At 49.5% G+C, this 12119-nt stretch overlaps 1 long non-coding RNA gene across 1 annotated transcript; it reads left to right on the forward strand.

Annotated features, from left to right (window-relative positions):
- Positions 1-21: 21 nt before the first annotated feature.
- On the forward strand, positions 22-4184 carry LOC309533336. Its single transcript, XR_014220133.1, has 3 exons — positions 22-157; positions 3864-3920; positions 4039-4184. It is a non-coding gene; the product is annotated as an uncharacterized lncRNA (long non-coding RNA).
- The last annotated feature ends 7935 nt before the right edge of the window (positions 4185-12119 follow it).

Below are 12119 nucleotides of genomic sequence, written 5' to 3' on the forward strand. Positions count from 1 at the left end.
TCCCGGCCGGCTTCGCTGAGGCTGGTGTGCGCGGCATCCGGTCATGTGACCGGCAAGCGGCTTTTGGGACTATGGTTTTCGACGAGCGTCTAGGGGGTGGCGCTCTACATTTAGGCATCTCTATGGTGGAAGCGCGGACGCGGCTTTGAATCTAGAGGTAGGAAAAGGAGAGAGGAGCGCCTTTCGTTTTCCGGATGGGGCATTTCCTGGTTCACATCGAAAAGCAGTTTTTTTAAAACGTCCTCAGGGAGGGAGAGAGATGAGGAATCAGTGGGAAATCTGAGGTCTTGACGTGGTGTGAGGGGGCACCAGCATATGTCACCTGAGGGTCTTCTCCATGCACCCTCTCAGAGTGAGCCGGGGAGAGCGGGGCCTTCTCAGTGGTGGCTCCCCTTTATGGAATTCACCTGTGTTTGTGTGTAAAACCTGTGTATTTTAGGTTGTTTTATCCTAGTTTTCAGTGTTTGTTCCCACCCACCCCCCAGTGGCTTAGGGTTTCATTTTTTAAAAAGTGATCCAGAATGCTAATACAGTGGTACCTCGCGTTAAGTACTTAATTCGTTCTGGAGGTCCATTCTTAACCTGAAACCGTTCTTAACCTGAAGCACCACTTTAGCTAATGGGGCCTCCTGCTGCTGCTGCGCCGCCGGAGCACGATTTCTGTTCTCATCCTGAAGCAAAGTTCTTAACCCAAGGTACTATTTCTGGGTTAGCGGAGTCTGTAACCTGAAGCGTCTGTAACCTGAAGCTTATGTAACCCGAGGTCCCACTGTACACAATAACAATTCTGTGACAATTCCAACACCACTTTCAGCTGGTTGATGGCACTCGAAAGAGAGGGACTTGCAATCGTCATAGACTATTTTCTGATGCTTGGATACCTGGCCAGTGTACACATTCATGGCAGGGGAGTGGCTAATCCATGTGCCGTCATGGCCCCTATGGCAGCAGGGCATAGCTGGTGGGCACGACCCCCTGTATTGCACAATGCAGTTTTCTGACCAAACAGGCGCATCGTACAAAAAATGTGTTCTGTCAAGGAAATGACTTCTTTACAGTGAAACATGAAATTAATATTCCCCGTTAGGCTCCACTCCAGTCGGGAAATGACAAAGACCAACACCAGGATTTAGGAAAGCAAAGTCTGATCTTTATTGAAAGAACGGGGGGGGGGGGCTGTTGCAATAGGGTCCCCCTGTCGCCTTATGAGGCTTTGCCCTCAGGTGGGAAAAATATTGCACCCGGGAGTTGGAAGTGGGAGTTGTTTTACTGCTTTTTCTCCATGACCCTGGAACACTGGGATACTGAGACAGTCCCTCCTCCTAACGTAATTTCTCACTCAGTCACCTCCTCACGTCTTATCATTGGCCTGTACGGAATTGCCAAAGACTACACACCGCTCCGCCAGGGACTCTGAGTCCCAACGTCTCATTCACTCAAAACATTCACTGGAGTGTCCCCACACGCACATTCAGAAAAACCCATGCACCTCCCCCAATCCTCTTTTTTACCAACACCAACAACCAACCACAACCGGCAGCGCTTAGACTTTGACCGGGGCCCAGCAGCACCTTTACTGCTTCCTTCTGGGCGAAACCAAAACTAGTGGCACTTTTTCTGCCCTACTGGTGGAGCTGATGAAACTCTCTTTGCTCCCACCTATCCCTGTGGAGCCTTACCTTTTTCCTCGAGGTACCTTCTTTCGGCCATTGCTTTTTCTCCGGTCCTTGCAGTGTCTCCACTCAGGAACAGGTGGCAATTCCTCCCACGAACTTGGCAGGATGTGCACTGGAACCGCAGACACCGATCCGAGCTGTTCACCACAGGGACGCCTTGGACCCAACATCCCTTATCCTCGGGGAATGCTGTTTTTCCTGGCCAACGCACCAAGAAAGGTAGCCTTATGAGGCTTTGCCCTTGGGTGGGAAAAATATTGCGCCCGGGAAAGGGAAGTGGGAGTCAACAGACACTCAAGGAATAGTTTCAGAGAAAAAGCTTTATTTCTACCATCCATGAACTGGTAGAAGGAGCAAGTGTGATAACTCACAAAAAGCACGCACGGGTTCACAGTCATGTGCACAGAGTATATATTCCCCTTCCTGTTACCTCCCCTTTCTCCTCCCTCAGGAGTCCTGCCCTGAGTTCCCCTGAGCATGAACAGAAAGCTGTCTTGGGACTATTGGACTCTTGGCACCCTTCCCAGGAAAGGGGAGTGAGAGCAAGGGGTCGAGGAGCCCTGGTGGTTCAGCATGTCCAAGATGTTGCAACCGAATGAGATAAGATTCAGTTCTCAGGCCTGCTTTGAACAGAGCCTATTCATTTGCTTTTTGAAGCCTTCTTGTACTGATAAAAAGTAACGGTTTGCCTATGCCAGTGTTTCCCAACCGGTGTTCCGCGGCACACTAGTGTGCCGTGGGAGGGAGGCGGGCGAGTCGGGCGACGAGAGGCGGGGCGGCGGCAGCGAGGAGAGGCCGCCCAGCGCGGGGCTCTTGCCGGCTGCCTGCGTGGCGCTGACGTCACGGGGCTGTAACGGGCGAGCGAGCGAGCTCCCACATCCCATCGCCGGCTCTGCACTAGGCGGTAGAGCTCGGCGAAGTCGCCACGCTGGAAGGCCAGCAGCGTGGGCGCCTTGGCCAGGCTCTCGCCCGCCTACGCCTCCAGGCACGGCGCCTCGGCGTCGGGCGGCAGCGAGCCCAGGAAGCGGCCCAGCCGGCCGGGGTCGCCCGCCTGCAGCAGCGCCTCGCACACGCACGAGACCTGCTCCGCCGAGAAGCGCAGCGAGCGCGGAGGATCGGGCGCGGCGGAGGCCAGCCCCGCGCTTGGAGAGGACGCAGCAGCCGTCGCCAAACCCGATCCTCCTCCTCCTGCTCCGCCGCCGTCCTCTGGCTCTCGGCCGGGAGGAGCCTGCGGCGACGGGGCGGGCGCCGAAGTTGGCAGAAGTTGGCGCGCCTCCTCGGCAGCGCCTTTGTCCTCCTCCTCCTGCCTCTGCTCTCCTCCGGCGGTGGGGGCGCGCCGCCCTCCCCGGCCGGGGGGCTCGGCGGGGCCCGCGGGGAAGGAGGCCATGTTCGCGGCGCACGGGATCGCGGCCCCCCTCGCCCGCCTCTGGCCCGCTCCCCTCCCCCTGCGCGCTGCCCTAGCCGTGCGGGTCTCCTCCCCCTGCGCCGCCGTCCCCTTTCCACATCCTAGGAGCCGCGGTCCGCCTTCCGCCCCCGGGCCGCGGCGCGGCTCCCAGCCCGGGCTGGCCTCCGCCTCCTGGGACGCGCGCCCACCCCCGCGGCCCCCCAAACTTCGGAGCAACTCTCCAGACGCTTCTCCCCCGCCTCGGTCTCCCTCCTTTCCACTTCTCTTCCCCCCTTCCTTCCCTCTTTCTTTCTCTTTCTCTCCCACCCGCCTTTCCTTCTATTAACTTTCCTTTCCCCTTCCCATGTAGAACAGTCCCTGCAAATAAAAACCTAGCATATTTGGAAGAGGGATGCTAGCCTAACCATTACCTTCTATGCTGTTACTATTTTTTTATTTATTTTTTTACATAAGTAAAAAGTGACCTTTCCCCATCTGGCATGGTGGTGTGCCTCGAGATTTTTTTCATGAAATAAGTGTGCCTTTGCCCAAAAAAGGTTGGGAAACACTGGCCTATGCACATCATCTTGTGAGAAAAAGCAGAGGAAAACTTTAGCTGTGGATTTTTAGAAGACAAAAGGAATTTTGGACAGTTTTGAGGCCTGGGGTGATTGTTGAGGGGGTGTGACTTCGGGCCTAGGTGGGGTAACCTGTCCTCACCTTCCTTTACCCCGACAAGGACGGAGTGAGAACCTCGAACAAAAGAGCTGCCTTGGTTTTTATATCTTTTGGTTTCCATACAGATCTATGACAAAGAACAGCGGAGGTGGCAGAAAGTGTGAAGAGAGGATTAACATAAGGTAAGTAGGAGTTTGTAAGATCTTGGGAGGTGTCAATTTTGCTGGAGGGCTGAAATAATATGTGTTGAGCTTTTTATTTATCTTGGATCTGGTTAATGGCTTTTTCCTTTATCTACAGGAAAAATCAGTTATGCAGATCATGAGGCTGGATGTTCGGGAAATAGTTTCAATGTTAGTGTGAAATCCTGTTCTGCATACCTATCAATCCAGGTGTGATAATCTCCTGTTTGCATACCTATTGGAAAATAAAACTAAGAGCTTGTATTTGTGTGCATTCATGGTATTATTTGCAGACCCAGTAGATGACAGTGTGGATATAAATAAGTTGTTGTTGTTGTTGTTGTTTTATTAATGACTCTCAGGGGTCCCTTCCAATTCTACAGTTCTACGATCCTATGATTCTGCACAGTCAACATTCCAGGGACAGGACCCGACTTGGACATAAGAACATAGGAAGAGCTTCCTGGATCAGGCCAATGGCCCATGTAGTCCAGCATCCTGTTCTCGCAGTCGCCAAGCAGATGCCTGTGGGAAGCCAGCGAGCAGAACAAGAGTCCTCTTCCCTCCTGTGGTTTCCATGAACTTGCATTCAGCAGCAAACTGTGGAGGCAGAGCAGAGCCAACATGGCTAGAGTGTCGATCGATAGCCCTCTCCTCCGTGAATTGGTCCCATCCTCTTTATAAGCTGTTCAGGTTGGTGGCCACCACTGCCTTCTGTGGAAGCAAGTTCCATCGTTTCTCTACATGCCGCGTGAAGAAAGACTGTCATTTATCTCTCCTAAATCATCCAACATTCAGCTTCACTTGTTATGAGAGAGTCTTTTCTCTATCCGCTTTCTCTAGGCCAGGCACAATTTTTAAAAAAATTTTAAATTTTTTTTATTCATTTTTTCTTTTTCATTCATTACATACATCTCAGATTATTAACATTTACTATATGTTCCTCCCTCCCTCCCCTCCAGGGCTTCCCCCAACTTCCGCTTCTGGTTTGTTTCTACAGTATTTTCACCCAATTTGCTATCTCTTAACAGAAAATGTTATTAATAACATAACTTCAAGTCTAAAGACATAAAAATAACAGTAAATATACCATCATATTTCACTATCTTCTAAACAAGTTCTAATGCTAATAATGTGAGTGTTTATTTAAATCTTGCCATCAAGTCTATTGACTTTCTTTGTTTCTGCAAATATAATATGAATGGTTCCCAATCTTTTTCAGAGTCTCTGTTGTCTTTTTCTCTTAGTCTATCTGTCATTTTTGGTATTTCTCCAGTCTTCCAATTTTGTGCAATCAACATTCTTGCTGCTGTAGTGGCATACATAAAGTCCTCATTTCCTTTGGTATGTCTTGACCTAAAATACCTAACAAAAAGGTTTCTGGTTTTTTTACATGCCAGGCACAATTTTATAAGCTTTTATGTCGCCTCTTACTCACCTTTTATCTGAACCAAAGTTTTCCCACACTTGGGTCTCCAGCTCTTTTTTGGACTACAATTCCCATCATCCCTGACCATTGTTCCTGCTAGTGAGGGGTAACGGGAGTTGTAGTCCAAAAACAGCTGGAGACCTAAGTTTGGGAAACCCTGATCTAAACCTGAAAGTCCCAAATGCTGCAACCTGTCTTCATAGGGGAGTCACTCCACCCACTTGATGACCGAACAGAACCTTCCCCAGAATCCAACCCTGATTCTTGATCACTGGCCCCACTCCTCCACTCAGCCATTCCTTAAGACGCTGATTTCTCCTCTCTGGTCCTGCTTCTGCCCTCTCCCGTGTCATCTAACTCCAACTCTCCTGGATCTGCCCATCCACACCATGACATCTCCATGGGGCTCATGGCACGCATTGTCCCTCAGCCATCCTGATGGACCAGCCTCCACTAAAGAACAGGGATCTTTAGTGACAAACAACTGTTCCCAGGATTTTTTTGGCAGAAGCCACAACTGTTTAAAGTGGTATCTGTCAGGGAGGGAGCTGTGGCGATCACACAGGGTCCCCGGACATTTCACTGTCTATTAATCCCTGTGCCACCACTTTATTTCTCGCTGCCACCACCCAGGCCCTACCTGGTACAATACTGAGTCCAGTCAGGGTTAAATTGGAACATAACATCTGTTTATTTATTGCAGTTTAACAAGCGTGTGGTTTCATAAACGGTAATGGTCAATTACATTCATGGGGTGCCTATCCAGACCTATAACTTCCTCTACCTGCTCTCTCTCACTAAACCACCTCTCAGATATTTATGTCGGAAATCAAGCCTTTATCAGGAGAAACTGGCAACTCTCCCAGGCACCCGGCTTGGTCTCCTGTTGACCTCCCTGTCTGCTTTCCCGGCAAGATCCAGGCAGAGGTCGTGATAGGCGATCCTTCTCAGCGTGAGAAGAACACACCACTCTTTCCTGCCTCCCAGGCAGGGGAAAGAGATAGACAGAAACGTATTTACATGCTGTCAGAGCTGCCCGAGGTCCCAGCTCACAAAGGACCAACGCCAGTTCTTTGTTATATACAAAGTCTTTATTGAAGTTCAGTTTCGCTTTCCAAGACGCAGCGTGCAGCTCTACGTCTGAAACTCTAGACCGCCGAAGCTCCGTCTGAATCTCCTCCCCCCAGACACCAGTTTAAGACTCTAGCCTTGCTCCACCTCTTCCTTTGCTCTTTCCTCCTCTGGCTCCGCCTGTCAGCTGGGGTCTCGCCCTTCCTAGACTCTTCTGACGCTGAGTCCCCTGAGTCTTCCCCCTGCCTCCGGCGGGCTTTGGGACCTGGTTCCCAATCCGGGTTTTCTGCTGTCCCACGCGCCTGTACATTCGAACTTGGCGCGCGCGCCCAGCCGGCAACCTTCCTCCTGACCGTTACACTGCTCCTGTCACTGCTTCCCCCTTCGGGGAGGCTAGCTGGACCTGACCTCCCCTCCGTTCCCCCACTCTCCGATAGAGGCGTGGTCAGCCCTGACTCATCTTCTCTCCCTGCTGGAGGAGACGCTGGTCCTGACACATGGGACTCTTTCCCCCCCACTATGCTCTGGTGGGGAAGCTGGTCCCAATCTCCCGCTGCCGCTTTGGGAGTCCCCGCTGGCCCCCTGTTCCTGGTGTGTCCCCCCTGGGACCCCCCTTGCCCTGACCATCGGCGCCTCCTTCTGGGAATCTTCTGATTCGCTGGAGAAGCTCATGGAACCTCTCGGGTCACTGTCATACTCCCCTACGCTGCCCTCAGATTCTTCCCCTTCGCTCTCCATTTCCTCTCTCCCCTGTACCTCTGTTCCTGAGCCCCTGACACATGCCTTTATTTCTGTCTTTGCAGCGTTACAGAAAACATGACTGCTCTCTTCAAACTCCAACAGCCGAGAGACAAAACTCCTCCTGTACTTCCTGTACAGCTCATATTACACTCTGAGCTAATTCCGGTGCCCTCTGCACTGTGAATTGACTGTCCCTCTGTTTCCCACGGAACAGTCCCAACATTCCCATTATGTTTTGCTTTCAAGCTAGCAGTAGCTCGCGGCTGCATTGCTTCAATATCGTAACATACTCCCCCATATGAATCAATGTGCGCTGCAAGCAAAGCATGATCCAGAGAAGAAAACAAACAGTTGTTATACATATAACACTCCCCTGTTGTTTCAGTTCCACCCTTGGAACTACCCGCCACTGGTTTCCCCAGTGTACCTCTCTGGTTGCCTGACTTCCAAGGAATGAGTGCATCTGCATTACCTTGGCTAAGGAATGTAGTGTTATGCTTAGCAATTCTCTGTTGTGTCTTTGTCTCTGACTTAGACACAGCTTCAACCTGTCTTGAGTTGTTAACAATAGTAACACATGCTACAGCTAAGTTAGCAAACTCTTTTGAATACCTCTTGGGTGGTACACCCTTTGTAACGCTCTCAGACCTACGTATGAGGTGCTGATCCTCTCTGCTCACTGGTTCAGTCTTAGGACTCTTTGGAGAACCAGTTCCAATAGTAAACAGTGGTTCATCCTTCATTTGTGAAGGTCTATCCATTGTGTGAGATTTCCTCTCAATGACTGTGTCAACTGAGCTCTTTGAGCTATCACTGTCACTCTCAGTACCACTGTAATCATTAAAATCATCATCATCATCTGAATTGTCCTCTGTGGGAAATGTGTGAACAATTACTCTCTCCTGTTCAGGAGCACTCTCTAGAAATTTCGTGAGAATCACCTGACCAGATTCAGACAAAATTACTCTGTAGAGACCCTTTTCATATCCCACAAAAATGCCTCTAGCATTCTTTACTCCACCTGGAGCTTCAGTCTTCACATGAGACCCAAAAACTTTAAAATGGGCAACAGAAGGTTTTCTATGGAACAGCTTCTCAAAAGGAGAACTTCCCAAATCTTTTGAAACCTTTTTCAACCAAGAGCAACAAAAACACATTAACGACTCCGCCCAATACTCATGTGGCAAATGTGAACTCAGCAATTGCGCCTTCATGCCATTTTGCAATTCTTTGTTCATTTGCACACAGATACTTTTGTTCCATGCATCTGCTGAAACAGCAGTCTTGTGCCTTATCCCTTTCTTATCCAGGAAATCCTGAAAATCCTGTAAAAGAAAAACTGGCTTTTCATCTGTGAAAAGACAATCAATGTTAGCATCATGAACATTTTTAACCTTGTCACAAAACTTTTTAAACCTTTCTAAGACTTCTTGTGGTTTCTGCAATATATATACCCACACATAATGAGAGAAATAATCCACACACACAAGATATATCTTGCATTGCCTCTAGATGGTGCTAGAGGACCAATCACATCAGCCTACACTCGCTGAAAAGCTTTGGTTACTTTCGTCGTCTTCTGGACATTTTTCGACACACCTGTGAGAGAAATCATGTTAGAATCAGATGCATTACAATTCATGCAATCACTTTGATCAAAAGTCAACAAATACAGTCCATCTTTCTCTCTGGCAGAAAGATACAGCTCTCCATCTTTGAAGATTTTGCAGCTTTCTCTATCATAGGGCAAAGTCAGTCCTTTCTTTGTGATCTGCGAAACACTCAGCAGATTGAACTTTAAATCAGGAACCAAATACACATTGTTAATAGTCAAGTTCAGACTCTCAAGATACACAGTTCCAAACCCGGTCGCTTTCAGCTCCTGGCCATTGGCCTGTTTCACAGTGAAGCTTTGCTTCTTAAACGTTGAAAACAGATCTCTGTGCGACGTCATGTGTTGTGTGCATCCCGTGTCAAGAACAAAAGTGTTCTCCGTTGAAAATGCGGCTTTTGTTGACAGCAATGCTTTTGCAGGTTTCACCTGGGACTTGGTACGACTTTTGCCTGATGCCTCAGGCTTTGCAGAGCTCCCCTTAGCTCCTTTCTGTTGACGTGGCTTCTTACAATTCCGCTGAAGATGCCCAGTCTGTCCACAATTGAAACAACGGACAACGTTCAAGGCAACAGTCTGTTCTTCACTAGCAATAGCAGTGGGGGTGTCAGAACTCCTAGCTTCTCTCCCCCTGTCTTTGACATCTATTGCAGCAAGTCTGTCTTTCTCATTGAGAATCATGGCACAAATTCTCTCCGTCGTAAGATCTGCGGCAGGTAGAGAACCAAGCTGACTTGCAACCATTTTATAAGTCCGATTAAGGCTGTTAATAATCATGAAGCAGAATATTTCTTCCTGTAGAGGGAAATTGCGTTTCGCCATCTGCTGGCGTAAGAATTTCATCTCTGTCAGATGCGCTTGTACATCTCCATCAGGCGCTAGCCTTAGATTGGGCAGCTTTTCAAAATGCAGCAACACTGAAGAACCAGCATCTCTTTGATGTATTCTACGCAGCGTTTGCCAAATCTCACGCGCGTATTCCAAATCCTGAATATGCACAAGTTGATCATCTGAGATACACAGAATTATGGCCGTCCTGGCTCTCACATTCTGTGAATTCCAACCTGGCGTTGGCGCAGCAGGGATGGGGTTTTCAATCACCCAAAAATTCCTCTGATTCTGAAGCAGGGCTTTCATCTTTACAGACCATGAGGAATAATTGTCATTAGTCAGTGGAGGTGGGTAAGGTAAGCCTCCCCCCTTCTTGGCATCCATCTTGAATCCAAGCCTCAGCTCTCACTCTCGAGCCTGTAAAATTCCAAGAGTCTATTGGCTGTTTACTGCCTCACACTTGGCAGTTAAATGCAAGCTGTTTTGAAAGTCCCTCCAAGAGCAGTGAGATAATAGACAAAACAAATGCTGTTTTCTCAGTGTTTTTCCAGCCTCTCACTGTTGGCTAGTAAATTTCCACTTTACTGATGTTTCGTTGCTTAGCAACTGGCTTATCAAGACTCAGGAATGCGAAATATGTGGCTCTCTCACAGTGCTGGTTTCATCCAAAAGCAGACACTTAGTGAACCGAAGAATGCTTCAATTCGCGTTCACTCTCACAGCCATAAAATCAGCATACCTTAGGGGTTCCGTTGCTCAGCAAAAACACTTCCTCCGGTCCTTGTAGCTTCCTTGTAGCCGTCCTTGTAGCTTCGATCCGCACGCTACCATATCTTCCTTATCTCCTTGCAGAGGATGAAGTATGATCCATCAACCTCTCTTGTTGCTTTCATGGATCAAAACCATCGGCTCCATGCTACCAGATGTCGGAAATCAAGCCTTTATCTTGAGAAAATGGCAACTCTCCCAGGCACCCAACTTGGTCTCCTGTTGACCTCCCTGTCTGCTTTCCCGGCAAGATCCAGGCAGAGGTCGCGATAGGCGATCCTTCTCAGCGTGAGAAGAACACACCACTCTTTCCTGCCCCCCCAGGCAGGGGAAAGAGATAGACAGAAATGTATTTACATGCCTTTATTTCTGTCTTTGCAGCGTTACAGAAAACATGACTGCTCTCTTCAAACTCCAACAGCCGAGAGACAAAACTCCTCCTGTACTTCCTGTACAGCTCCTATTACACTCTGAGCTCTGTTTCTCATGGAACAGTCCCAACATTCCCATTATGTTTTGCTTTCAAGTTAGCAGTAGCTCGCGGCTGCATTGCTTCAATATCGTAACAATTTACTTGTCTTCCTAGCTCCTAACTGTTCCTGACTCAGCTTATTTCGCTACGCTAACTCAACCTGGGACCCAGGTGGCGCTGTGGGGTAAACCACAGAGCCTAGGACTTGCCGTTCAGAAGGTCAGTGGTTCGAATCCCTGCGACGGGGTGAGCTCCCATTGCTCGGTCCCTGCTCCTGCCAACCTAGCAGTTCGAAAGCACATCAAAGTGCAAGTAGATAAATAGGTACCGCTGCGGCAGGAAGGTAAACGGCGTTTCCGTGCGCTGCTCTGGTTTGCCAGAAGCGGCTTAGTCATGCTGGCCACATGACCCGGAAGCTGTACGCTGGCTCCCTTGGCCAGTAAAGTGAGATGAGCGCCGCAACCCCAGAGTCGGTCACAACTGGACCTAATGGTCAGGGGTCCCTTTACCTTTACCTAAGTCAACCTACCCACAGACTCTATCCCAATTCACTCCCACTCCAACCAACCACCCAACTCCTAACGAACTCCTCCTCTCCGCCCCTCCCAGAGCTGGTTTTATAGTTCCTCTGATTCCACCTCCCTGGGTTCTGATTGGGTAACCTGTTTAACTATTTCACTGCCCTCACTCTCATATGTTAACATCACAGGAGTGGCAAGGAGACCAGGGCATTCGCAGGTCAGAGAAAGACCGACCAACTTACAGTTAGTTTCGTTATGAAGGAAGCAGAACAGAGAACACAGGGAGACTTCAAAGGGTTGCTGCTGTCTAGGTGAAGCAGTTGCCCTGACTGGATTGTACCTTCCCCTTCGCTCCTCTCCCTCTGTGTTGGACTCCCAGAGACCCTCTCTGTTTCTGCCTGGCTCTCTGCTCTGTAACATGCCATAGATGCTTTGATCTGGGAGTGGATGGGGAAGAAGAGAAGGCATCAGGGTGGCTTTGTGGTAGAGTAGCCAGGTCTGTTTCCTGTCCCTGTCCTGTGCTGTGCATCCTCCTCCTCCGCCAAGCTCCCAGCCTCCAGTACTTCCCAGTTCCTCCCCTCCTCTGGGGTGTGTCCAGTTTCCCATCACCAGGAGCCAGGATCCAAATCCCTCTGTGGTTTCCCTGGGGGGCCCTTGACCAGGTGCCCTCCACCATCCCTCCACATCTAGCCTGTCCCTGACAGTGCGATACTGCTTTTAAAAATGTAATGCAGATGGGGCCTATGATAAGTCA

This window comes from Podarcis vaucheri (assembly GCF_965113315.1).
Source record: "Podarcis vaucheri genome assembly, chromosome: 5".
Taxonomy (NCBI): domain Eukaryota; kingdom Metazoa; phylum Chordata; class Lepidosauria; order Squamata; family Lacertidae; genus Podarcis; species Podarcis vaucheri.